The sequence below is a fragment of the Delphinapterus leucas genome, chromosome 8 (genome assembly GCF_059928025.1).
Source record: "Delphinapterus leucas isolate spDelLeu-1000000601 "Yukka" chromosome 8, BTC_Dleu_Yukka2, whole genome shotgun sequence".
NCBI lineage: Eukaryota > Metazoa > Chordata > Mammalia > Artiodactyla > Monodontidae > Delphinapterus > Delphinapterus leucas.
The window spans coordinates 34912589-34940528 of NC_143136.1; the positions used below are offsets into that span (position 1 = coordinate 34912589).

Here is a 27940-nt window from a genome sequence, read left to right on the forward strand (position 1 = left end):
GTAATTGTGTATGAATACAGATGGGTGGGTAAACATAGAGAAAGGGCTAGAACAATAAACGTGGAACTGTTAACAATGGTTACCCTCAATCAATATGGATGGGGGATGAAAGGATGTTCACTTTTTCCTTTAATAACTTCAGTATGGTTTGAATTTTAAAAAGAGTAATTCCTTTCGTACAAATTAAAAAAAGAAAGAAAAAGAGAAATCGTTGCATAAGAAAGGAGACCGATAGGCAGAGGTGAGTTCTTTTAGGTAGCCCCTAATTTATCTTGAATTCTGAGCCAGGGCTAATTTGTATGGTTCTTCTGGGGTGTTTCCTTGGGTAGCTGGTTTCACACCTCATCTGACTCTTCAGCAACCTTGGTTATGACTTCGATTACAACCTTACCTCTTCTGGCGGAAGGCCACATTTGGCTGCCACAGCTGTGATGCAAGATTCTGTTACCAGGGTTCCTTGTGGGAAGCCAGATCCGTGAAAGGCCACGTCAGATGGTAAATTTGTCAGGCACGCATGGCCCTGGAACCTGAGGTTGGGGATTTTATATATGCATTTTTCAGCTTCAGTATAAGAAATTCTACTACCTAAAGTAAAAGGAGATATTCACATAATACTGGACAACATTTTTTTTCTTTTCTCTAAAACTCAAGTACAGAGTTGAACCTCTTGTGGAACTAGGTAAGTACTTGAAGAAAGTGCTCCACAAAGACTCATATAGAAATTCTGGGGCTTCCCTGGTGGCACAGTGGTTAAGAATCCACCTGCCAATGCAGGGGACACGGGTTTGAGCCCTGGTCCGGGAAGATCCCACATGCCACACAGCAACCAAGCCCATGTGCCACAACTACTGAGCCTGTGCTCTAGAGCCTGCGAGCCACAACTACTGAGCCCGCGTGCCACAACTACTGAAGCCTGTGTGCCTAGAGCCCATGCTCCATGACAAGAGAAGCCACCACAATGAGAAGCCCACGCACCACAATGAAGAGTAGTCCCCGCTCGCTACAACTAGATAAAGCCTGCACACAGCAACGAGGACCCAATGCAGCCAAAATAAATAAATAAATAAAAAAGAAAGAAATTCTGCATTCTGTTCACAAAGCAGGACGGTACTGGTTTCTGATGCACATACCTGCTCCGAGTCATCTAGTGTGCACCCTCCATTAATGAAGCACTCAATGTCTAGAGCTTTGATTCGCCCGTTGTTCATGAATCCCACCTGTCACCAAATGATGGACATTTTACAATATGTTTAGAATTTAATGCTAAGCTTGAGCCGCAGCCCAGCTCCTCCATGGGCAGGACTGAAGACAGACCACCCCCGTTTGCTCTGTGGTGGACCACGTCTGGACATTCTCTTGTTTTTCAGTGCTTGGCTGACAAAGACCTCCTCTGACCTGAATTTTGCTGAGCCCTTTCGTTTCAACGTGTAATTTTCTGGCTTCACAGTCAGTATGGAATTCTAAAGTTTTTGCTTGTCTCCCAGCATATAATTGCTACCCTCTTCTTCCTTGTCCTTGGAAGATTTTCCTTCACTTTTTACTGGTTTTCCTTCTAATTTAGTCTGTGATTTCCCCCCTTGTGGAAAAGTCTCTGGGATTCCAGAGTGCATTGGAATGAATCACAGTGCATCTTTTTACAGGAAAGCCTCTGGGGTCGGGGAACGGACATGGGAATGACTGCTGTCATCTTACTGAGCTAGTGAAGCACTTTGTCACTGATGAAGCATGTAACAAATGTGAGCTCGTGCTGCTGTTAGTACCAGGCAGCTTGCATTTTTCTCAAGTTGCCACTCCCTTCCCGCCCACCTGGATCATTTTGTCTGCACAGCCCAGGTTGAAAAGAAAAATTCCCACTCCCTAGTGTAGTTCTACTAAAAAAGAATTGGCCTTGGTCCCTTTGCCTTTCTGAAATCAGTGATAGATCCATTGATGGAACCATTTACCTATTTGGTTATCATCTACTCCAAGGGAACTGCTGGATAGTAAATCAGAGAAGTTAGGAAATGGAGCAAAATGTACAAATTTAGAATTTATGGTAATTCTAAAATTCTTTTTATTTTAAAAATTTTTTTAATATCCTCTCAATTGCCTTTCACCAAAACCTCCACTATTCTTTTTTTTTTTACATCTTTATTGGAGTATAATTGCAATACAATGGTGTGTTAGTTTCTGCTTCATAACAAAGTGAATCAGTTATACATATACATATGTTCCCATATCTCTTCCTTCTTGCGTCTCCCTCCCTCCCACCCTCCCTATCCCACCCCTCTATGTGGTCACAAAGCACCGAGCTGATCTCCCTGTGCTATGCAGCTGCTTCCCACTAGCTATCTACCTTATGTTTGGCAGTGTATATATGTCTATGCCTCTCTCTCACTTTGTCACAGCTTACCCTTCCCACTCCCCATATCCTCAAGTCCATTCTCTAGTAGGTCTGTCTTTATTCCTGTCTTACCCCAGGTTTTCATGACATCTTCTTTCTTAAATTCCATATATATGTGTTAGCATATGGTATTTGTCTTTCTCTTTCTGACTTACTTCACTCTGTATGACAGACTCTAGGTCTATCCACCTCATTGCAAATAGCTCAATATCGTTTCTTTTTATGGCTGAGTAATATTCCATTGTATATATGTGCCACATCTTCTTTATCCATTCATCTGATGATGGACACTTAGGTTGTTTCCATCTCTGGGCTATTGTAAATAGAGCTGCAATGAACATGGTGGTACATGACTCTTTTTGAATTATGGTTTTCTCAGGGTATATGCCCAGTAGTGGGATTGCTGGGTTGTATGGTAGTTCTATTTGTAGTTTTTTAAGGAACCTCCAGACTGTTCTCCATAGTGGCTGTACCAATTCACATTCCCACCAGCAGTGCAAGAGTGTTCCCTTTTCTCCACACCCTCTCCAGCATTCATTGTTTCTAGATTTTTTGATGATGGCCATTCTGACTGGTGTGAGATGATATCTCATTGTAGTGTTGATTTGCATTTCTCTCATGATTAATGATGTTGAGCATTCTTTCATGTGTTTGTTGGCAGTCTGTATATCTTCTTTGGAGAAATGTCTATTTAGGTCTTCTGCCCATTTTTGGATTGGGTTGTTTGTTATTGAGCTGCATGAGCCGCTTGTAAATTTTGGAGATGAATCCTTTGTCAGTTGCTTCATTTGCAAATATTTTCTCCCATTCTGAGGGTTGTCTTTTGGTCTTGTTTATGTTTTCCTTTGCTGTGCAAAAGGTTTTAAGTTTCATTAGGTCCCATTTGTTTATTTTTGTTTTTATTTCCATTTCTCTAGGAGGTGGGTCAAAAAGGATCTTGCTGTGATTTATGTCATAGAGTGTTCTGCCTATGTTTTCCTCTAAGAGTTTGATAGTTTCTGGCCTTACATTTAGGTCTTTAATCCATTTTGAGCTTATCTTTGTGTATAGTGTTAGGGAGTCATCTAATCTCATACTTTTACATGTACTTGTCCAGTTTTCCCAGCATCACTTATTAAAGAGGCTGTCCTTTCTTCACTGTACATTCCTGACTCCTTTATCAAAGATAAGGTTACCATATGGGCGTGGGTTTATCTCTGGGCTTTCTATCCTGTTCCATTGACCTATATTTCTGTTTTTGTGCCAGTACCATACTGTCTTGATTACTGTAACTTTGTAGTATAGTCTGAAGTCAGGGAGCCTGATTCCTCCAGCTCCGTTTTTCGTTCTCAAGATTGCTTTGGCTATTCGGGGTCTTTTCTGTTTCCATACAAATTGTGAAATTTTTTGTTCTAGTTCTGTGAAAAATGCCAGTGGTAGTTTGATAGGGATTGCATTGAATCTGTAGATTGCTTTGGGCAGTAGAGTCATTTTCACAATGTTGATTCTTCCAATCCAAGAACATGGTATATCTCTCCATCTATTTGTATCATCTTTAATTTCTTTCATCAGTGTCTTATAATTTCCTGCATACAGGTCTTTTGTCTCCTTAGGTAGGTTTATTCCTAGGTATTTTATTCTTTTTGTTGCAATGGGAGTGTTTCCTTAATTTCTCTTTTAGATTTTTCATCATTAGTGTATAGGAATGCCAGAGATTTCTGTGCATTAATTTTGTGTCCTGCTACTTTACCAAATTCATTGATTAGCTCTAGTAGTTTTCTGGTAGCATCTTTAGGATTCTCTATGTATAGTATCATGTCATCTGCAAACAGTGACAGCTTTAATTCTTCTTTTCCGATTTGGATTCCTTTTATTTCCTTTTCTTCTCTGACTGCTGTGGCTAAAACTTCCAAAACTATGTTGAATAAGAGTGGTGAGAGTGGGCAACCTTGTCTTGTTCCTGAACTCAGTGGAAATGCTTTCAGTTTTTCACCATTGAGGACGATGTTGGCTGTGGGTTTGTCATATATGGCCTTTATTATGTTGAGGAAAGTTCCTCTATGCCTACTTTCTGCAGGGTTTTTATCATAAATGGGTGTTGAATTTTGTCGAAAGCTTTTCTCTGCATCTATTGAGATGATCATATGGTTTTTCTCCTTCAGTTTGTTAATATGGTGTATCATGTTGATTGATTTGCGTATATTGAAGAATCCTTGCATTCCTGGAATAAACCCCACTTGATCATGGTGTATGATCCTTTTAATGTGCTGTTGGATTCTGTTTGCTAGTATTTTGTTGAGGATTTTTGCATCTGTGTTCATCAGTGATATTGGCCTGTAGTTTTCTTTCTTTGTGACATCCTTGTCCGGTTTTGGTATCAAGGTGATGGTGGCCTCGTAGAATGAGTTTGGGAGTGTTCCTCCGTCTGCTATATTTTGGAAGAGTTTGAAAAGGATAGGTGTTAGCTCTTCTCTAAATGTTTGATAGAATTCGCCTGTGAAGCCATCTGGTCCTGGGCTTTTGTTTGTTGGAAGATTTTTTTTTTTTTTTTTTTGCGGTACGCGGGCCTCCCACTGCTGTGGCCTCTCCTGTTGCGGAGCACAGGCTCCGGACGCGCAGGCTCAGCAGCCACGGCCCACGGGCGCAGCCACTCCGTGGCACGTGGGATCCTCCCAGACCGGGGCACAAACCCGTGTCCCCTGCATCAGCAGGCGGACTCTCAACCACTGCACCACCAGGGAAGACCTGTTGGAAGATTTTTAATCACAGTTTCAATTTCAGTGCTTGTGATTGGTCTGTTCATATTTTCTATTTCTTCCTGATTCAGTCTTGGCAGGTTGTGCATTTCTAAGAATTTGTCCATTTCTTCCACATTGTCCATTTTATTGGCATAGAGTTGCTTGTAGTAATCTCTCATGATCTTTTGTATTTTGGCAGTGTCTTTTGTATTTCGGCAGTGTCTCCTTTTTCATTTCTATTGATTTGAGTCTTATCCCTTTTTTTCTTGATGAGTCTGGCAAATGGTTTATCAATTGTGTTTATCTTCTCAAAGAACCAGGTTTTAGTTTTATTGATCTTTGCTATCGTTTCCTTCATTTCTTTTTCATTTATTTCTGATCTGATTTTTATGATTACTTTCCTTCTGCTAAGTTTGGGGTTTTTTTGTTCTTCTTTCTCTAATTGCTTTAGGTGCAAGGTTAGGTTGTTTATTTATTTATTAATCCTGTTTCTTAAGGTAGGATTGTATTGCTATAAACTTCCTCCTAGAACTGCTCTTGCTGCATCCCATAGGTTTTGGGTCGTCATGTCTCCATTGTCATTTGTTTCTAGGTATTTTTTCCTTTCCTCTTTGATATCTTCAGTGATCACTTCGTTATTAAGTAGTGTATTGTTTAGCCTCCATGTGTTTATAGTTTTTACAGATCTTTTCCTGTAATTGATATCTAGTCTCATAGCGTTGTGGTCGGAAAAGATACTTGATACAATTTCAATTTTTTAAAATTTACCAAGGCTTGATTTGTGACCCAAGATATGATCTATCCTGGAGAATGTTCCATGAGCACTTGAGAAAAATGTGTATTCTGTTGTTTTTGGATGGAATGTCCTATAAATATCAATTAAGTCCATCTTGTTTAATGTATCATTGAAAACTTGTGTTTCCTTATTTATTTTCATTTTGGATGATCTGTCCATTGGTGAAAGTGGGGTGTTAAAGTCCCCTACTATGAATGTGTTACTGTCGATTTCCCCTTTTATGGCTGTTAGTATTTGCCTTATGTATTGAGGTGCTCCTATGTTGGGTGCATAAATATTTACAATTGTTATATCTTCTTGGATCGATCCCTTGATCATTATGTAGTGTCCTTCTTTGTCTCTCCTAATAGTCTTTATTTTAAAGTCTATTTTGTCTGATATGAGTATTGCTACTCCAGTTTTCTTTTGGTTTCCATTTGCATGGAATATCTTTTTCGAGCCCCTTACTTTCAGTCTGTATGTGTCTCTAGGTCTGAAGTGGGTCTCTTGTAGACAGCATATATATGGGTCTTGTTTTTGTATCCATTCAGCCAATCTGTGTCTTTTGGTGGGAGCATTTATTCCATTTACATTTAAGGTAATTATCGATATGTATGTTCCTATTCCCATTTTCTTAATTGTTTTGGGTTTGTTTTTGTAGGTCTTTTCCTTCTCTTGTGTTTCTTGCCTAGAGAAGTCCCTTTAGAATTTGTTGTAAAGCTGGTTTGGTGGTGCTGAACTCTCTCAGCTTTTGCTTGTCTGTAAAGGTTTTAATTTCTCCATTGAATCTGAATGAGATCCTTGCTGGGTAGAGTAATCTTGGTTGCAGGTTTTTCTCCTTCATCACTTTAAATATTTCCTGCCAGTCCCTTCTGGCTTGCAGAGCTTCTGCTGAAAGATCAGCGGTTAATCTTATGGGGATTCCCTTGTGTGTTATTTGTTGTTTTTCCCTTGCTGCTTTTAATATGTTTTCTTTGTATTTAATTTTTGACAGTTTAATATGTGTCTGGCGTATTTCTCCTTGGATTTATCCTGTATGGGACTCTCTGTGCTTCCTGGACTTGATTAACTATTTCCTTTCCCATATTAGGGAAGTTTTCAACTATAATCTCTTCAAATATTTTCTCAGTCCCTTTCTTTTTCTCTTCTTCTTCTGGAACCCCTATAATTCGAATGTTGGTGCGTTTAATGTTGTCCCAGAGGTCTCTGAGACTGTCCTCAGTTCTTTTCATTCTTTTTTCTTTATTCTGCTCTGCAGTAGTTATTTCGACTATTTTACCTTCCAGGTCACTTATCCGTTCTTCTGCCTCAGTTATTGTGCTATTGATCCCATCTAGAGTATTTTTAATTTCATTTATTGTGTTGTTCATCATTGCTTGTTTCATCTTTAGTTCTTCTAGGTCCTGTTAAATCTTTCTTGCATTTTGTCTATCCTATTTCCAAGATTTTGGATCATCTTTACTATCATTATTCTGAATTCTTTTTCAGGTAAACTGCCTATTTCCTCTTCATTTGTTAGGTCTGGTGGGTTTTTATCTTGCTCTTTCAACTGAGTGTGTTTTTCTGTCTTCTCATTTTGCTTATCTTACTGTGCTTGGGGTGTCCTTTTTGCAGGCTGCAGGTTTGTAATTCCCGTTGTTTTTGGTGTCTGTCCCCAGTGGCTAAGGTTGGTTCAGTGGGTTGTGTAGGCTTCCTGGTGGAGGGGACTAGTGCCTGTGTTCTGGTGGATGAGGCTGGATCTTGTCTTTCTGGTGGGCAGGTCCACGTCTGGTGGTGTGTTTTGGGGTGTCTGTGGACTTACTATGATTTTAGGCAGCCTCTCTGTTAATAGGTGGGGTTGTGTTCCTGTCTTGCTAGTTGTTTGGCATAGGGTGTCCAGCACTGTAGCTTGCTGGTCGTTGAGTGAAGCTGGCTGCTGGTATTGAGATGGAGATCTCTGGGAGATTTTCGCCGTTTGATATTATGTGGAGCTGGGAGGTCTCCTGTGGACCAGTGTCGTGAAGTTGGCTCTCCCACCTCAGAGGCACAGCACTGACTCCTGGCTGCAGCACCAAGAGCCTTTCATCCACACGGCTCATAATAAAAGGGAGAAAAAGTAGAAAGAAAGAATTAGTAGAAGTAGAAGGAAAGAAAGAAAGAAAGAAAGAAAGGAGGGAGGGAGGGAGGGAGGAAGGAAGGAAGGAGGGAAGGAAGGAAAAAAAGAAAGAAAGAAAAAGTAAAATAAAATAAGATAAAATAAAATAAAGTTATTAAAATAATTATTAAGAAAAAAATTAAAAAAAAAAACGGATGGATAGAACCCTAGGACAAATGGTGGAAGCAAAGCTATACAGACAAAATCTCACACAGAAGCATACACATACACACTCACAAAAAGAGGAAAAGGGGAAAAAATCATAAATCTTGCTCGCCAAGTCCACCTCCTCAATTTGGGATGATTCGTTGTCTATTCAGTTATTCCACAGATGCAGGGTACATCAAGTTGATTGTGGAGCTTTAATCCGCTGCTTCTGAGGCTGCTGGGAGAGATTTCCCTTTCTCTTCTTTATTCTCACAGCTCCCAGGGGCTCAGTTTTGGATTTGGCCCCGCCTCTGCATGTAGGTTGCCGGAGGGCGTGTGTTCTTCGCTCAGACAGGAAGGGGTTAAAGGAGCCGCTGATTAGGGGGCTCTGGCTCACTCAGGCCGCGGGGGAGGGAGGGGCACGGAGGGCGGGGCGAGCCTGCGGGCGGCAGAGGCCGGCATGACGTTGCACCAGCCTGAGGTGCGCCGTGCGTTCTCCCGGGGGAGTTGTCCCTGGATCCCGGGACCCTGGCAGTGGCGGGCTGCACAGGCTCCCTGGAAGGTAGGTGTGGATAGTGACCTGTGCTCGCACACAGGCTTCTTGGTGGCGGTGGAGTCCGTGCTTTTAGCCGCGGCTTGCGCCTGTCTCTGGAGCTCCTTTAAGCAGCGCTCTTAATCCCCTCTCCTCGCACACCAGGAAACAAAGAGGGAAGAAAAAGTCTCTTGTCTCTTCGGCAGGTCCAGACTTTTCCCCGGACTCCCTCCAGGCTAGCCGTGGCGCACTAGCCCCCTGCAGGCTGTGTTCTCGCCGCCAGCCCCAGTCCTCTCCCTGCGCTCCGGCCGAAGCCCGAGCCTCAGCTCCCTGCCCCGCCCGCCCTGGCGCGTGACCAGATGAGCCTCTTGGGATGGTGAGTACCCGTTGGCGCCGATCCTCTGTGCGGGAATCTCTCCGCTTTGCCCTCCGCACCCCTGTGGCTGCGCTCTCCTCCGCGGCTCCGAAGCTTCTCCACTCCGCCACCCGCCGTCTCCACCCGCGAAGGGACTCCTAGTGTGTGGAAACCTTTCCTCCTTCACAGCTCCCTCCCACTGGTGCAGGTCCCGTCCCTAACCTTTTGTCTCTGTTTATTCTTTTTTCTTTTGCCCTACCCACGTAGTGGGGGGTTTCTTGCCTTTTGGGAGGTCTGAGGTCTTCTGCCAGCGTTCAGTAGGTGTTCTGTAGGAGTTGTTCCACGTGTAGATGTATTTCTGGTGTATCTGTGGGGAGGAAGGTGATCTCCGCGTCTTACTCTTCCGCCATCTTCCTGGAAGCCTCCAATTCCAAAATTCTTGAAAGGTTTATATCGAACAGCTTAAGAATCTCCCTGCTCCCTCATTTATGGTACTATTTTGCTTAGCAAACCTTTCTTCATGAAAACTTCAGCCTAGCATTTGTCAAAATTACCAAATGACAAAATCAGACAGAAAATCTAGCTATGTGTATGCTATAAGCAATTCCCAAATGAAGCATGTTTGATATAGAAACATTACATTAGAGCTGTCCTAACACTCAGTCACAAACTTGAAAAGTAGTATTGTTGTCACCCAGATCCCAGCAGTTATTTTTAATAGTGTTTATGCTATAGTTGCATAAAAATGCAATGAACGTGGTTTGAGACAATTTATTTCACTAGTTAGTTTATTCTTTTTTCCTATTTGCAAAAAGCTTTTGTGGTGCTTTCATAACCATTTGGTGGAAACACTTGTAAAAAATAATTTTGCAGTTAAAACGGTCAAATGGTTTCCAAACAGTTTCCATTGCAAAATAATATTTTTATAGTCAAGAAGTTTTGGTACAACAATGTCTGTAGTTTCTTTCTTTTTTTTTTTTTTTTTTTTGTCTTTGAGGAACCACTAACATAAATCCCATTCCTTCAGTAGTGTTTTTTTATCATTATTGGAAATTATTTTTATCATTTAGCTTCTTCATAATTTTACCACAAATTTACTAAAAGTTCCTCATAAAATGTTATTATGAGTATTCAAACACACAGCATCCATTTTAATATTGTAGGTACTAAGATGATTGTTTTTAGAATTTAGCAAAATCAAAATAATAGAAAAGGATAAACCATTCAAATAAAATGAGGCACTTTAATATTTTCATCTTTAATACTTACTTTATATTTTCCAAATAATGGGTGTCTTCTCCCAGTTATTAACATATCATCTTCACAATCAAGAACAAGACGAATGGGGTGACAAAGAAACGAATCTTAGATTCTTCATCCGTCCCACCCACCCATCCATCCATCCATCCACCCATCCACCCATCCACCCATCCACCATCCACCATCCACCATCCGCCATCCGCCCATCTATTTATCCATCCCCTCATTTAACTATTTACCCACCCATCCATCTATCCACCTTTCTACCCATCCATCCACCATCCACCCTTCCACCTATATAGCCAACCATTTATTTAACCACCCACCCGTCACTTATATATATTCACTGAGTGCATATGATATGCTAGGCACTGATATGAATTGATGTATGGCTAAATTACTATTATCTCTGTGTTCTAGAACTCATTGACGACCTAGCCAAAGGAGATTAATGTCACATGTCAGTTAACTTGTGTTCTCATGGCTTCAAATTTGACCCTCACCTAGATCCAACCATTTTGCATATCCCCGCCACTAGTTACAGAGGCCAAAGAGTGTGAACAGGTAGATCAAACTTAACAACACAACTGGAAAAACAAGGCCAAGCACACGGCCTAGGAAGTCTGGATTAGAATCTTCATTTTCAGCTATGAATGCTACTATGTTAGCTAAGTTGGGCCCTTGGGTAGTGAGGACGTCCAGGCTTTCTGTTTCTCTAGGGCAGAGGTTCCCAGAGTTTGAAGTGCAGATGAATCATCTGGAGTGCTGGTGAAATGCAGATTCCTGAGCCTTAGCACTAGGACTCTGATTCGATAGGTTGGGAGGAGCCCTAGAATCTGGATTTTCCTCAGTGATTCTGATGCAGGTGTCTTCAGGTACATGTTGAAAACCACGACTCTACCACAGGGTTTTATGGTCCTCTTTAATGATGAGGACCACCTGGAGTATCAGTTAAATGTACAGTTTCCACACCCATCCCCTGGTGATTCTGATTCAGTGGGTCTGGGACGGGGAGGCAAGAATTTCTATGAGCCCAGGAGACTCTTATTATCAGCAGTTTGGGAACACTGCTCTGGGGACCACTTAGTGCATGGCAGGTGTTGTAGCTTAAGGCACTGGTTCCCACACTTGGCTGCACAGTGGAATCACTGTTTTAAAATAGACTGATGCCTGGGTCAACATGGGGAAGCCTAGGTACTGGGATTTAGATGCTCCCAGATGATTCTGATGTGCAGTCATGTTTGAGAAGTTTTAAATGCACAAAGCTTGGTGGGAATACGATGAATTAATTATCCCTTGCTGACTCCTTGTTGGGTGTGAATACAAAGAGTTTCATTATGGAAAACACTGGGGATGGATTTCAGATTCCACCTTTTCCCCACCTGTCATTGCAAAATGAGACACATATCTGAGTGCTTTGGGACCCTTGAACTACATGGAAGTTGTCAAAGGAAGCAGGACCTTTGACATTTGCAGGCTGATTCGGGCTTTGACATAGTAACAAAACAAAACAAAAAACAGCCATAAAAAATGAACGAGGAATAACCATTGTAAAGCAATTATACTCCAATAAAGATGTTAAAAAAAATGAATGAGAAATAGAAAAGCCAGTGCCATGAACAGTGAAAGAGCAACACTTCCGGTTGAGGTCAGCCCAGGAGCTCTCTTTGAGGTTGTCATGTGTCAACTGAGCACACATTGAAGAGCAAGCCCTTCTCAGGAGCAGTGAGGGAGAGGGTGGGAGCCTTTTTTTCCTCGTCCCACTGTCTTCAGCTGACGGTAGGAAGGAAAAGTTGGGGAGCAGCCTTCCCCCTTGACACTCCACTTGGGCAGGTGACTTGCCCCACCCCTAAGTGGGTCACCTTCCCTGAAGCTCGGGGACGGGGCCGCGTCAGCTCTGGAGGTGTTCAACAAATAATACCACTTTTCCTTTATAGAGCAAATTAGCCTATTCAAAGTTCTATGTGCACTTGACTTTTCCAATAACTCTAGGAGGGTGGGTGTTATCTACAATTATAAAGAAAAAGGGACAGGAGGCTGAGTTGCCCAAGGACACTCAGGTGGTTATGACAGCAGCCCAAGTGACTCTCAGGCCACTGATTTGCTCTCAGCTGTGTGCATTTTACGCCCTCCCGTGCCCCCAAGCGCACTTACCTGATAGTGCCCACAGCTGCAATAGCCCTGATACAGCTGGTCCTCCTACCTTCCCGCCTAAACCTCCACCCACTCGTTTTACATGACAGGTGATTCTGTTGATGGGATGTTTAAAGTAGAGGACACTGTTTTCTGTAAAAGGTAGATAACAGGAAAGGTTTACAAGATTGAAATGGTAAAGAAGGTTTTTGCTTCCTGAAACATCACAGCAAAATTCATCGACATCTACTGTCAGTAAAAAACAAAGAAAGAAACAACTGAGATAGTCTGAATCTGTCTTTCAGAGCTCTACTGAGTCTATAAACATTGTTAGTCTCCAGCAGACTTTCCAGCAGAAAAATGGTACTTTCCTAAAGGGAAACTGTCCTGGATTCCTGTCAGAACCTGAATCTTAGACAACCACCTACCCCTAAAGTCCCAGCAAGGTGAAAGCTAGTGAACACCTGACAATTTACTAAAGAAGAAGATATGTTTGCAGCTAAAACCTGGAGCACTTTATGACTGGGGAAATGAAAATGTGCTGTGAAGTGATGTGTTTACTCCAAAGGTTACCTGTAGTGATTATTTTAGGGAAAAATCAAGTATGGAAATAATTAAGTGTTGTCATCCAATCACAATCACATTTAAGCACGAAGTCCATGAATGTACACCTCAAACTGAAAATGGCTGTGGCAGTTCTTTCATTTACTTGACAAGACCAGAAAAAAATCAGAAAAGGTTCTGGGGTCTTAGCTGCTCTGCTGATGTCCGATACTTGGATTCTAAGATTCTGCAGGTAAAATGGTGGCCAGCTGTGAGACTGTGGAGGTCGAAGGCCATGACACAATTAGGAAGCTGGGGGTGATCCTGGACCTCACCTGCACGTGGGCTGGATCCTGTGTTGACACAGTTCTTTGTCCTCTGTCTTTGGAATAACAAGCACTCGCTGTGTTTCCATGTAAACCTGTTCCTGTCCTCCAACATGGATTTCTCCTGTCAAGGGTAAGCACAGGGAAATGCCTGAAGTTGTATGCTGGTTGGGGAATTCAAAAGCAGGTGAGACGTGCACTGGCCAGCTGGATTTGTCCTGACCAAGGCATTGATGGATCAGGCGTTTGTCCTGTGACAACTGAGGCCATCTGTTTCAGAGACTGAGGTTCTGGATAACAAGTTGAAAGTGTCTGCTTCCCTTCTTCACTCTGTCCTTGACTAATCAAAGTCTTAGGAATGTTTCTTCTGTTTATTCTATTGCTTCCTACCCCCCACCCCCCAAAGCAACACATAAGCCAATTTGAAAGGAAGCGAGAAAAGAGAACTTTGGCAAAATGCCAAGACTTTAGAAGCTGGTCTTTCTGAGAGGAAATCACATGTCCTCAATGTCTGCTTCAGGAGAACGTTGCGCAAAGATTCTGTGAAACATCCTGAGTCACTTCAACAATTTGATGGACTTTTTCAAATGCCTCCTCAATGTTTCCTTGTTCAAGTTTTTTTTTCAGGGCACAGGAATGAGTTGTGTTTTATGGCGTCCTGAGTGACAGGAAGAAAAAGAGCTCATTCTTTTGACTGTTTTCTTCCAATGGCAATGTGTTCTTACTCAAAAACCAGTAAACTCCCGAAAATCGCCATCTGCTAAGACACACAAAGGAGTCAGGCAAGCAAGGGAGCACATACTAGAGTAGCAGACTCCCCGCAGAGATGAGATGTCGGAGGAAATAACTTCTAAATTGCAGAGAAAACCAACAAGGATTAGAGAAACATTTAAAGTTGAGATCTGGGGACACCATGATGGTCCGGGATGATAACTACTCATTTCTCATTTTCAGTGTAGATCTCCAGGGAACAAGTGATAGATCCAAATGCAGTAAGAGTGAGGCTCAGGGCCCTCCCTTTTTCCCCTCTTCTGGAAGAAAAATACTCGTGTCAGACTTAGGGAGCTCACGTATAGGATGGAGACCATGTTAATGGGGGAGGACTAAAGTCCTAACACAGCTCTTGGGCAAGAAAGCCCAACAGACACAGTACACAGTTTGTTCATTTCTTTTTGTATTTGGCATATCTCATAAGGGCCTTTCTAGCCCTTTGCTCTAGGGGTGTTTTTTGGACAGTTACATGAACTGACTCACACATGAAGACTGGAAGCCATCCTGTCCTGTGGTTCTATGGATTGACCTAGGACAGCTGATCCTTGCTTAACCTTTAGATCCAGGTGTTTTCCACACTTGACAATGGCACCTGACTCCTGCATTCTCACTTGCCAATGGCCTTAAGTCCATCGCCTTTCTTGCTAATGACGATAATGGGAATAATGAAAGCAGCTAATATTTATTGAGTGCATGTTTTGTGTCAAACACTGTACAATATACAGTGTATTTACATGTATTCTCACATGAATTCTATTATTCTCTCCATTTTCCAGTTGAAGAAACTGGGCTTAAGGAGGTTAAAATAACTTTCTCAAAGTCACGCTTCAAATAAGTGATAGAGGCAGCTTCCAAGCCTGGGCTTACCTTTCAGAAGCATCTTGCCTAATAATGAATACTGGATTTCTCAAAGCAGCAGGAAATGAAGAATATAGTTGAAATTTTCATTTTTTGCTAAACCAAGATCTCAATATGTCACCGTAGTACATGTGGAAGTATGTTTATTGCCGTCCCATAAATGTGTCCTAGGGTAGTATAACCTTATTATAATATATGCTATATTTATCAAGTACTAACTACCAACATGTGCCAGGCACTGTTCTAAGTGCTTTGTACATATTAACTCATTTAGTCTTACAACAACTCGATGAAGTAGGTATTATTATTATTTTCATTTTACAAATGAGGAAACCATGGCACAGACAGGTTAAGAAACTTGCCCAAGTTCACACAGTTAGGAAGTGGTGTAGCCAGGATTCAAACTTGGCAGTTTGGTTTTATTTATTATTATTATTATTATTTTGCAGTACGCCGGTCTCTCACTGCTGTGGCCTCTCCCGTTGCGGAGCGCAGGCTCAGCGGCCATGGCTCACGGGCCCAGCCGCTCCGCAGCATGTGGGATCCTCCCGGACCGGGGCACGAACCCACGTCCCCTGCATCGGCAGGCAGACTCCCAACCACTGCGCCAGCAGGGAAGCCCTGGTTTTAGAACCTGTGCTTTTAACTAGTACCCTATACTGCCTCTCATATATATAGTCACGTTAATGAATGAATGGATTAATGAGTGTTGGTATATATGACTGTTCTTTTAGCTACTTTTCTTTTTTTTTAATTTATTTATTTTTTATTTTATTTACTTATTTTCGGCTGTGTCGGGTCTTTGTTGCTGCACGTGGGCTTTCTCTAGTTGTGGCGAGCGGGGGCTACTCTTTGTTGCGGTGTGTAGGCTTCTCATTGCAGTGGCTTCTCTTGCTGGGGTGCATGGGCTCTAGGCGTGCGGGCTTCAGTAATTGTGGTGCGTGGGCTCAGTAGTTGTGGCTCACGGGCTCTAGAGCGCAGGCTCAGTAGTTGTGGCACATGGGCTTAGTTGTTCCACGCATGTGGGATCTTCCCAGACTAGGGATCAAACCCATGTCCCCTGCATTGGCACGTGGATTCTTAACCACTGTGCCACCATGGAAGTCCTACCTGCTATTCTTCATAAAAGGATTTAAAATTTTTTTTAAATTTTATTTATTTATTTTTTGGCTGTGTTGGGTCTTCGTTGCTGCACAGGGGCTTTCTCTAGTTGCAGCGAGCGAGGGCTACTCTTCGTTGCGGCGCATGGGCTTCTCATTGCGGTGGCTTTTCTCTTGTTGCGGAGCATGGGCTCTAGGTGTGCAGGCTTCAGTTGTGGCTCTTGGGCTCTAGAGCGCAGGCTTAATAGTTGTGGCATACGGGCTTAGTTGCTCCGTGGCATGTGGGATCTTCCCAGACCAGGGATCAAACCCGTGTCCCTTGCGTTGGCAGGCGGATTCTTAACCACTGCACCACCAGGGAAGTCCGACCTACTTTTCTTTGCAAAAGAATTTTTTTGCTGATGGTGGACAGTCCTAATCGGAGGGAACTCTGGATCTCTAAACATTCCAAGTCCCAATATATTTCATGAGTGTGTCCTTTGGGTACCATTTCCCCCTTGAGGAAATGGGATTGGAATTAAAATTTCAAAAAACCCTTGTTAGGATCCTAGTACAACCCTAGGAAGGGGGGTGAGCCAAGAACAATGGCTTGGACTTCTTGCAAACTTGATGAAATGGGAATTTGGAACAGAGTTGATTTGGTTTAGAAAGAACAAGAAACATGACCTCTTTAACACTATGAATATTGAGTAAGTTGTACCTTTTAGGCACATTTTAAAAATGTTCAAATGGTTCACTAGGGCCTTTGAAAAAATTTTATTTTCTTTTGCAAGCAAAGAAAGAAATAAGCTTTTCTCAACTTTCATTGAATTAGAACATGCAAACCCCTGTCCACATCTCACTTTTCTAATCTAAATTCATTATTTTTGCTGGAAGTAGCATTTTCATTCCATCATCTAGACCCAGAAGTGAGAGTGGAAATTTCTGTGGAATTTCATCATGAAAGTCCCACTGCTTTTGGGCTCTACCTTGAAAAGATTATTGTTCCTAATATCCATTCTCACTATTTTCAAGTAATAGAATCCCCAATTTAGTGAATACCTGGCCACCTAGAATACAGTCTACCTTTCCCAGATCCCCTTTCTAGGTATGTTGGTGTGGCATGTGACTAGGTTCTACCCAAGGAGAGGTAGGAAGGTTATGTGCAGCTTCTGGAAGTGTCCTTAAGGGGAGGGGATATGCTCTTCGTCCTCACCTCATTCTCTCTGCTGACTGACATGTGGACTCAACGGCCAGAGTTCAGTAGCCATTGTGGACCAAAGTGTGATCTGGAGAATGGAAACCACGTAGAACGGAGCAACTATATACAAGAAGGCCAGACCCTTGACACTTAGAAACACATATAAGCCTGGGACTGGCCACTTCTAGATTTTCTGAACGTGAGAGAGAAAGAAACTTCTATTTTTTTCCTGTTTCTTGGAGCCAAAGCTAATTTTAATTCATTTAAGTAATATCTTCCAGAGCAAGCTGATTTTTCCAGAGCAAGCCTGTGACAAAAAAAAAAATAGAGCCCTGAATTAGTCTTGCATTAAGAAGTTTGTAAAGGAACTTTTGATTCTACAACCTTACGGGAGAGATCAGGCAGCCTGCTTACCTCAATGGTGAAGATTATGGGCTCCAGTTCTTCACAGGTTACCTTTATCTTTTTGCGTGCTTTGCCTGTGCATCTGTCTCTGCAACCACAGCACAGATGATCTGGCCCACGCAGAGTACCTGCGGAAAGTACATACATGAAGCAGGTGGAAAATTCTGGGTAGAAGTACTGTTAGTGCAAGCTTACCAATGGCTGGTGTTTTAGTTATCATTGTTGACCAATAATAACCACATGTGACTACATGTGCTTGGCTAAAAAAAATTTCTTTTAAATTTTAATTTAAAAATTAATTAAAATCATACAGATGCTTCTACTGGTCATTTTACTCAGTGAATGTCAGCCCCAGAGTGGATGTGAGATTGGCTGTGACCTGAATCGGCTGCATCCTCTGTCAAGGGTCGTCCGCGAGTGTCGCCTTCATGGAGTCATTTTAGAGTTTAAAGATAAGGAGAGTATTTTTTGTACAATGTGATTCCTGTGCTTCCCCCCACCCCACAACCCCAAAATTCATATGTTGAGGGGCTGACCCCGAAGGTGACTGTATTGGAGATAAGGCCTTTAAAGAGGTAATGAAGGTGAAATGAGGTCCTAAGGGTGGAGCTCTAATCCAGTATGACTGGTGTCCTTATAAGAAGAGGTAGGGACAAAAAAAAAAAGAAGAAGAGGTAGAGATACCAGGGAGGCTCATACACAGAGAAAAGGCCATGTGAGGACACAGGAGAAGGTGGCCATCTGCAAGCTAGGAAGAGTGGCCTTAGGAGAAACCTGCTAACACCTTGATCTTGGACTTCTAGCCTCTAGAACTGTGAGAAGATACATTTCTCTTTTTTAAGCTATCAAGTCTGTGGTACTGGGTGGACCAAACGATTCATTCGGTTTTTTCCGTAAGATGGCTCTAGTAGCGCTTAGTTGCCTTTAACTTCATTTGAAACAATTTTGTTAGGTTCTATGTGATAGCTGTCATATCAGTGTGCATTTAGAAAAAGACATCAAAATTGGTGAATTTTTGTGTAGCCATTTTAATATTGAAGATGGAGGAAAAAGAGCAACATTTTCGGCATCTTATGCTTTATTATTTCAAGAAAGGTAAAAACGCAACTGAAACGCAAAAAAAGATTTGTCCAGTGTATGGAGAAGGTGCTATGACTGGCTGAACGTGTCAAAAGTGGTTTGCAAAGTTTCGTGCTGGAGATTTCTTGCTGGACGATGCTCCACGGTCCAGCTGAGCATCAACACAGGTAGACCACTTGAAGTTGATAGCGATCAAATTGAAACAATAATTGAGAACAACCAACGTTATACCAACGCGGGAGATAGCCGACATAATCAAAATGTCCACATCAAGCGCGGAAAATCATTTGCACCAGCTTGGTTATGTGAATCGCTTTGATGTTTGGGTTCCACATAAGTTAAGTGAAAAAAACCTTCTTGACCATATTTCTGCATGCAAATCTCTACTGAAACGTAAAGAAAACGTTCCGTTTTTAAAACAAATTGTGACGGGTGATGAAAAGTGGATACTGTACAATAACGTGGAACAGAAGAGATTGTGGGGCAAGCGAAATGAACCACCACCAACCACACCAAAGGCCGGTCTTCAATCAAAGAAAGTGAGGTTGTGTATATGGTGGGATTGGAAGGGAGTCCTCTATTATGAACTCCTTCCGGAAAACCAAATGATTAATTCCAACAAGTACTGCTTCCAAGTAGACCAACTGAAAGTGGCACTCAACGAAAAGTGTCCAGAATTAGTCTACAGAAAACGCATAATCTTCCATCAGGATAACGCAAGACCGCATGTTTCTTTGATGACTGGGCAAAAACTGTTACAGCTTGGCTGGGAAGTTCTGATTCATCTGCTGTATGCACCAGACATTGCACCTTCGGATTTCCATTTATTTCGGTCTTTACAAAATTCTCTTAATGGAAAAAATTTCAGTTCCCTGGAGGACAATAAAAGGCACCTGGGACAGTTCTTTGCTCAAAAAGATAAAAATTTCGGGGAGATGGAATTATGAAGTTGCCTGAAAAATGGCAGAAGGTAGTGGAACAAAAGGGTGGATACATTGCTCAATAAAGTTCTTGGTGAAAAATATCTTTTATTTTTATTAAAAAAACTGAAGGCACTTTTTGGCCCACCCAGTATTTTGTTATGGCAGCCCGAGCAGATAACATGGCTCCTAAATAACAGCCAACCTCTTTATCTGGAGTTCAACCAAAAGGACAGTGATTTGTTTCATGGCTGGAAGAGAAACAGCCTGAGATGCAACAGTAGTAGCTAACACCTACTGAGAGCCTTCACATGCCAAGCATTGTTGTAAGCACTTTGCATGTATCAGCTCATTTAAATCTCACAACACCACAATGAGGTGGGTGCTACGATTATTCCCATTTTACAGATAATGATATTTTACAGGTATCATGATACCATTTCACAGGTGATGATACACAGCTAGTGAGTGGCAGAGCGAGACCATGAACCAAGGTAGTTTGGCTCCAAAAGCAAGTGCTCAATGAATGATTGTAGACTTGAATTAAAAGGTCAAGGATGACATGAGCAACTTTATTAAAAATGGAGTATGTGAAGGTGAGTGGGAGGTGGCAGGAAGAGGGTTAGTCCAGGAAAGGAAAGAGTTCAGTGTAAATAACAGAGACTGGCTATATATTTGTACTCTCCTTTCTAGATTTTTCAAGGGTTTTCTATCCTGATATATGTCAATTCCAGCGTTTATTCTTCAAATAAGAGTAAATTGACTCAAGAGCACACAGTGGGAAAACTCGGACTTGTTGTTTTCCTGTAATAAATTTCCTTTTCTCCATGTTATTTCCTGATTCCAGAAGAGTAGGTCCATCTGAATAAAGGCATTAGGGGTAGAGAGAAGCTGGAAGAATTGGCACTTCTAGCCCCCAGTGACAGAGAGGGCTGGGAGGCGACGGAAGGCCACCTGGAGGTGGTACCTTGGTGATTATCTGCACAAAGTCATGTGGGAAGGCACGTTCTGTACCTTACCTTATCCACGGCCAACAATTTGTCATTTTCGGTACCACTGGTGCCTGGAATGTCCTCCGCTCTTATCACATCAACCACCCCAGGTAGTTCAAGGGCCTCGGACAAATCAATTGATCTGAAAAAAGAGAAATATTTAAGAAGTAGAAATCAGCAAGCTTTGAGGGCCCTAAACCTGAGGGAGAGATAGAGCATGGGTGAAAATCAAAATATATAACAACTGGTTCACCGTAGGCCCTGACCAATCAGAGCTGATCTGACACAGAGCAGGGTCCAGGAGCCCCCCTGCTGGGCCTGGGGTAACATCATAGCTACTGGCATGGGAGGGGAGGGAAGGACCAGTGGGGCTGTGGCAGGGGTGTCCTTTGGAAGCTTAGGACAGTGGCCATTTACCATTCATTCATTGTTTTATCACCAGCTGAATATTAGCCCTACTCAGAGTTACTCCTTTGAGCCATGCCTGAGGCAGCAGCAGGGAGATGAGATTAGAATGAAAGCGAGGGCCCTAACTGTGATTTTTGTCTCTCTTTCATGATGGGCATTTCCAGTTACACTCCCTTCCTCTTCCTGGGGCTGGTGACCTCTTAAAAATTCTTTCCATAAGGTTCTTGGGGTTTAGATCATTTCAGGAGAATGGTCACATTCCTCCAAGGGAATCCCCAAGTGTGCTTTAAAAAAGCCTTTCGAAAGCTTTTCATTTACTTACATGATTTTTGCATGGGCTTTGGTACTGGTCACCAAAGCCATTGAAAGTTCTTTATCCAGCATGAAGATGTCATCACAAAATATGGCTTCATCTATGGCATGTTTAAGGCCTGATAGGTGCACGATGGGGCATCCGACTGGATCTTGGAGGGGTTGGTGAGAATCCACACTCTACAGAGAAAGACAAGAGTTTCCCTGGAAAACTTTAATCTTAAGAAGTGACCTGGCCGATTACCAACACTCCTGATTCAGGATTGAGAAATCAGACGGTCACCCTCAGGCAACAAACAGTGGAGTGGGTCAGATGAGCGTGGCAATTTAATGATGTAACTAGACTGGGGAATTGTTATTTCGGTTATGCGGCAATGCTTTAGACAGGGCCAATGTTTTGGCAGAATTGTGAAGTAGGTGAAGGGGCACTCTGGCTTCCCCTTTTGGCATGTTCTTTTCCCAAGTGGTGCCCTGCACCCCTTTATTCTGGAATTCAGAGGGTCTCCCTGTCCTGCTTTCTTACCTTTCCAATGATCAGCCTGTTTACACGTAAAGTGACCATGATGATGAGGCCTTGAGTGCTATAATTCCTGAGGATGGGGGGCCAAAATCTAAGCCAAAAGCCTGCTTATTGGCTGGAGCAGGGCCTCTGGTGGGAGATGGGGGGCACATGGCAATGGAGTCTATCCAGATCTGGTCTAAGGTGCCTCGGCTGCCCTTGTGATATTTTTGTGCACAAAAATATCACTGGCAGTATAAGTAAATGGATGAATTGGGAGGTTGGGATTGACATATATACACTATTGATACTATGTATAAAATAGGTAACTCATGAGAAGCTACAGTATATAGCACAGGGAACTCTACTCAGTGCTCTGTGGTGACCTAAATGGGAAGGAAATCCAAAAAAGAGGGGATATATGTATACGTATAGCTGATTCACTTTGCTGTACAGTAGAAACTAACACAACATTGTAAATCACCTGTACTCCAATAAAAACTAAAAAGTAAAGGGAGCACGTGTTTATTCTGGAACTCTTCTCAGCGAAGATCTATGTGTGGACTGTGTGTGGAGATCGGGTGGCAGGAGGGGCTGTGCTCTAATAGATAATAATAGATACTTTCTAAATTGTCCTTCAAGAAGAGGGGCTTCAGTTACTTGCAGGACTCTTGTCTTGCCGACTGGAGATTAAACATTTGCAATCAGGGCTGGAGGCTGAACCTTGCTACTGTCCTGCTCTGTCCTTCCCCCCACTCCTGGCTTAGCTGCTCCTCAAACAAATGCCCAAAGAACAGCAGTTTGAAGACACTCTCAATTATTAGTCAGATGGTCAAACTGTTTCAGGTCGGTTTGGCCCTGAGTGCATCCAGCGGTAGCTCAGGCCTGATCTTAGATCCAGCCTCTCCCTGGATCGACCTGAACAAAGGGCCAATGTGCTAGCAAAAACTAGAAAGTTAGAAGGGAAAATCACAACTTTGAAGCACTTGCTTGTTCACACAGCTACAGCTGTCTCTTAGTGTCTCGGTTTCCATTAAATTAAACTCACTGACCTGGTACCTTTGGACTCCCTGGGGTACTGTGACCGGGAAGTCTTCTAGAGCACTTAGGAATTGGTCTGAAATTTCAGGATAACGGCATCTGTTCTGAAAGACAATTCAAAACAATAAAGATAAGCTGATTAGTCTCTGATTAAACTGGGCTTTGAAAGTGACTTGGCTTAAGTAGCCAAGAAACCGTAAGGTTCGGGTAGCCTGGATGACGCAAATCCACATCACCTCCCAGGATTCACTTCTGTGAATGTTCTTTGCCCTCCCTCCCTTTCCACATAAGGAAGACCTGGACTGACTGTTTGAATCTGATCCTCAAGCCAGTCTGAGGAGAGAGAGGCCTGCCAGCAAGCTGGGCAGAGGCAGGAGGAGAAGCAAGAAAATCTGGGGTTGGAAAAGCCATTCTAGAACGAGCTGGGGTGGTTCATTGTACACAAAAGAGCCCAAATCCTGATTATTTCCCTCAGCAACTCAGTTTTTCTGAGAGAGCAGCAAAACTGGGAAGGCTCTCTGGGTGTCACTGAAACGCATCAAGGGTCTTGATTAAGAAACTCAATGGCAGCAAGAGTTATTCTAGTAAATGTGGTTTGTGAGGGTCTTCATCTTTCTTTCTTTTTTTATTTTGGCCTCGCCGCACAGCTTGCGGGATTTTCGTTCCCCAGCCAGGGATCAAACCCGGGCCCCCTGCAGTGGAAGCACGGAGTCTTAACCACTGGACCTCCAGGGAAGTCCTGTGAGGGTCTTCATCTGAATGAATGAAAACCAGACAGTTTAGGAACACACTGGGCTGTTGGCGTGGGGTGTGACTGGGGAACAGGGGTGCAAGTTAGGGTGAGAGTTGTAGTCACAGTCAGGGGAGGAAAGATAGATTCAGAAGAGAGAGGGGGAGGGGGAGAAAGAGAGGGAGAAAGAGAGTGAAAATATTTTGCTTTGGTAACATATTCCAGAAGTTTATAATCAGAAATTCTGAAAAGAAGCTACTTAAATATTAGCATATAAACCTTTTAGGGGTTTTTTTTTTGAATTTAATTTTATTTATTTTCTTATACAGCAGGTTCTTAGTAGTCATCCATTTTATACACATCAGTGTATACATGTCAATCCCAATCTCCCAATTCATCCCACCACCACCCAACCTTTTAGATTTTTTGAAAACTAAATGTTTGTTTTACATTTCATATTGAATATAAAATTCTAGAATAGGCAAAACTAATCTATAGTGTCACAAAGCAGATCAGGGGTGTTGCCTGGGGGCAGGGGTGGAAGGATTGACAGCAGAGGGGCAAAAGGGCACTTTTTGGGGTGATGGAAATACCCTATCTCTTGTTTGAGGTGATGGTGATGCCAGTTTACACAATTGTCAAAACTCTCTGAGTTTAAATAGGTGCATTTTGTTCTATGTAATTCTACTTCAATAAAGTTGATTTTAAAAAGAAAAGAATTGCACATAGGAGGTAGGGGTCCCGTCATGTTTCCCTGCTCAGGGCATGTGGTAAACATCTGTGCATTGAAGACAGTCTGGCATCCTGAGCCTCACGCAGTAGCCCTTCAGGGCTGACTTCCAGAAGAAGGGATGGCTGGGAACTGACAGGCTGCCCACAAGACAGTTTGCAAAAGTAGTGGGGAAGGTGGGAGCTTCCGCTGCCAGGAGCACATAAAAGCCAGAGCACTTACAGGCACAGAGAACAGTTCTACTAGCTTCTTCTGTTCCTGCAGAACTTGTAGGTAGAATTTGAAGAAGAAGCTGACCACCAGAGTCCTCTCGAATGCCACCCTCCCACCTGGAGCCCAGCCTGGGAGGGAAAGCTCGTCCAGGAGCAGCCTGCAGGCCTCATCCAGCATCAGCTCACCCCAGCACCTGGAGAAGGGCAGCCTCAGTGACTACTGGCACGTGCTAGATATTGGATGGTGGCGGTTCAGACACCCCCGAGTCTCATGAGTTGGATAGGCACTTAGAAATCACCTAAACAAGCCATTCAGGAAAACTGGGGCCTGGGAGGCTGCACTGAGTAGCCTGAACATGCTGGAACCAGACATGAAATAAATAGACCATTAGGGTCAATTCCATTATGAACTGGACAGGACTTAGACTTGGACACTGCCTTTACTGAGGAAGAAATAGAGTGCCCCCGAGCAGTGGGAGTGGTAGGTACCACTTGGATGCTGCCCAGTGTGGGTTTGCAGGAGTGTTGATGTGCACAAGAGCAGTGGGGCTGAACACAGTCCTGGGCCATTTTTGTTGTGTCCCTCACTCAAAGAGTGGCACCTAATTAATCAAAGTCAAATAAGGTTGGATTCATTTAGCAAAATTATAGAAAGAACAAGCAATGATTCTACATATAGGAGTTTCCATCTTCCCACTTGTTGTTTTTGACATCAAGCTTCACCATCAGGGTCCAGGGTTTGTTGCTTACCTCCCCAGGAGCTGCTGGCAGGATTTTTGTGCACTGACTGTGGCAGCCCCGACCCCTCTGTAGGCGATGCTCAGGTCCTCGACGGTGTCTGTGCCCTCCCTGAAGAGGACTTGCCTGCCAGCATTCACATGGGCCAAGGCATTTTGCTGGCACTGAGCCTGTCAGAAGGCTGACACAGATTCCCACTGTGGAGACAAAAGCCATTTGGAGTTATTTGATATGTTAAAACTAAGAGCAAGTTTTCTGCTCCTTGGTGCCACTAATTAATCACTTAGACTCAATCTAAATGGACACAAAGGACGCTTGGCACAATTTGAGGACAATTTGGCTGCCTGTTCGTTCAAAGAGAGAATGACATCCTCCCAAAGGTCTGTCCCCAACCCCCCATACCCTCAATGAACAGGGATCACTGCGCACTTTCCCTCTGAGGCCAGGATGCCTCTGCACAAAATGCCTGGAGCATTTCCACATGCTCTTATTTCCGGGTGCCATTAACTCCAGTCTCCAGTTCCCTTTGTCCCCTGTGAGGATGGAGGAGCCTTCTCAACACAGGTGCTTTTAAACGTGATTTGCTGAAAGTGTGAAAGAGACCCACCGAATTTCTTGGTTTGTAGATGCTATCATTTTTCCATTTTGCAAAGTTCGTAAAGGCGTTGAATAGAACTTTCCAACGGTGGACTAGGGACTCTTCTATCTGAGACAAGAGTCGGGATGGTGATGGCTGCCCCCCTTACCCTTGGCACCATGACCACTGGTGTGCTGACATAGTGTTAACGGAGATGGCCGGTGCCTCGAGTGTTTCCATCTGTGTGGCCACCGAGGGTGCTGTGTTTGGTTAGCTTGTTTTCCTCTCTGGGGCCCTTACCCAGATGCACACTGGCTCAGGAACAGATTTCAAAGTTTCCATTCCCAAGGAAAAATAAATGAAGGTCATACATGGCTGAAAGCATGACTTAATATAAGACTTCCTACATGACCAAGGTGACTCCTGGCTTGGGATCACTGTGTGTGTGTATGAAGTATTGCCCCTCTTGGCAAGACTGTCCTCTGGGATTCAGGTACAGTTTGGGGGAGAAGCACAGGGAACAGGGAGTGAGGACAGAGGGCTCCCTCGGTAGCTGGCTGGGTGGCCACATCTCCCCCAGGGCTGGCGTATTAGGCACTCCTGTTTCTCTGAACTGTTGGGGTCAGCTCCGGGGTGGGGGTGGAGCACAGAGGTCCAGCCGCAGCCTCTGCCTCCTTTGGGTCAGGTGGAGAAGCTCATTCTGCAGCAGGAGAACTTGAATTTCCGCCTCCCAGCGTTGATGTTGGACACGAGGGGGTGTGGAAGTACCTCCGCGGGCCGGGCAGGTGCCACCCCACAGCTGAAGCAACGACCGCAGCTGGTCACCCGGAGCCGCCTGCTCAAGGGTTGCTGAAAGCCTTGGTGCCGCACCAGGCTACAGAGGACAGGAAACAGGTTTTCAGGGCAGCCTTATTTTCCTTCCATCTGTTCTGAAATTTCTACAGATGACTGGACTCAGTTATGCAAAGAGAAAAACAACTCTCAAAAGTGACCAACAGAATTCTTACCTTTTGAGAGTGGGGGATATACGCAGACTCCGCAATTCCCTCCGGCTCCAGGTCTGCACTCGCCAGCCCAGCAAGAAAATGTTCGCTTAGAGGAATCTGTTGAAGAAAATGACATTTCTGCACAGGTGCAACAGGATTGCGAGATTATTCTATACTCTTAAATGTCAGCAGCGGAGAAGAAAAGGTCACCTTTCTCTGCGAGGAGCAGCGCGGGGATCTGAGCGCGCCGGGGACCAGGCCCCCTTGTCCCTTCCACAGGGAGGGGTGGCGGCAGCTGCATGACATTTACTCTTGTTAGTGCACGTGCCGTGTGAACTGGGTCTCTTCCTGTCCCCAAGCCCTGTCAGGCCTGTTTTCATCTTTCAGCAGAGGCTGGTTAACTAAATCTAACTCATTCAATACTGGGATCAAGGTAAGGGCGTAACTTAAGCTGAGACGTGGTTTGTTTCCATTATGAACAGAGCTCAAATCATTGGATTTGCCTTTTGTTCTTGCCACCGCTGTTGGCCTCTAAGTGGGATACCCACACCTTTAAAGCAAAGTGAACAATTCACAAAACCTCCTTTCGGCCCCGTTGTCACCACATGGTGGTCAGAGAAGTCCCCTCTGGCTTTAAAAAGTGGTTGTGGCTCCACAGAGGAGATGTGGTGAGGAGATCAAGCGGCAGTGCAGGGAATCTGACGTGGGTTCTGCTCCAGGCACAACAGCGGTATGCTGATTGGAAGGCAGGCGGCAGGGGGACCCCAGAGGAGCCCCTGTGGACCTTTCCCTCCCTGCTACTGGCCTCACCGGAGCAGGCTGAGCTCAGGCTGGAGGTGGCTTTGGCAGAGCTGGGAAAACAGAGACCTTAAGCCAAAGGTAACGACCAACATCCCAGCAGAAGAACACAGCTAGTGCTACTAGTCCTAGTGTAGAAGGCCCCATGGGGGCCGGGCCATCCTTGCTATCCTGATGCCCCAGAGCCTAGGCTGCTTCTCCTTTAGTCTTTGGGGGTTGAGCTAAGGTCGTCCTGGACCGCAGGCCTGGAGGACTCAGCAAAACAGTTGACTGGGCCAGGCAGGGGTGAGGCCTTTCC

General features: G+C 43.8%; 1 pseudogene; it reads right to left on the bottom strand.

The window, feature by feature from the left end:
* The window catches only part of LOC111171715 (aldehyde oxidase 2-like), a 72302-nt pseudogene that overhangs the window by 15630 nt on the left and 28732 nt on the right, over positions 1-27940 (bottom strand).